Genomic DNA, 731 nt, shown 5'->3' with positions numbered 1-731 from the left:
ATGTATGCATATCATGGTAGTTTGGTCACCTATAGATCCAATAGTTGTTCATCAGGGAATTCCTTCCTAATCTGGTCGTGCTCTCCGACATGTGACAAACTCTCCAATCTTGATAAGTGGTCTGCAATTTGGTTTTTAGAACCTCTTCGATCCTTTATATCAATGTCAAACTCTTGCAGGAATAGAATTCACTTGATTAACAGAGGTTTTTCATCCTTCTTTTTGAACAACTACATGATAATTGCATGGCCAGTAGAGACAAAAACTTTAGTACCTACCAATTAAGATCTGAGCTTTTCAAACAATAGACCAAGGCTAGCATTTCTCTTTCAGTCACTGTGTAGTTGGCTTGAGTCCTATCCAATGTTTTTCTTGCATAATATATTAAGTGAAACACCTTTTCTCCTTTGACATAACACTGCTCCCACAACCACATTACTTGCATCACACATCATCTCAAAAGGAAGCTCCCAATTTGGAGAAGTTAGGATTGGAGTTTCTATTAGCTTCTTATTTAAACTTCAAAAACATTCATGCATTTATCATCAAATACAATTTTCATCTCCTTCTATAGGGTACTTCACATGGTTCTTGCAATCTTAGATAAATCCTTAATGGATCTCCTGTAAAAAAACAGCATGACCCAAAAAACTTCGCACCCTTTTAACAAAAATTGGAGGAGGTAGCTTTTCAATTATTTCCACTTTTGAACGATTAACTTACACCAATAT

The sequence above is a fragment of the Solanum lycopersicum genome, chromosome 8 (assembly GCF_036512215.1).
Source record: "Solanum lycopersicum chromosome 8, SLM_r2.1".
In the NCBI taxonomy this organism is placed as follows: domain Eukaryota; kingdom Viridiplantae; phylum Streptophyta; class Magnoliopsida; order Solanales; family Solanaceae; genus Solanum; species Solanum lycopersicum.
The sequence above is the reverse complement of the archived record's forward strand: the minus strand, read 5'-3'. Positions refer to the sequence as shown.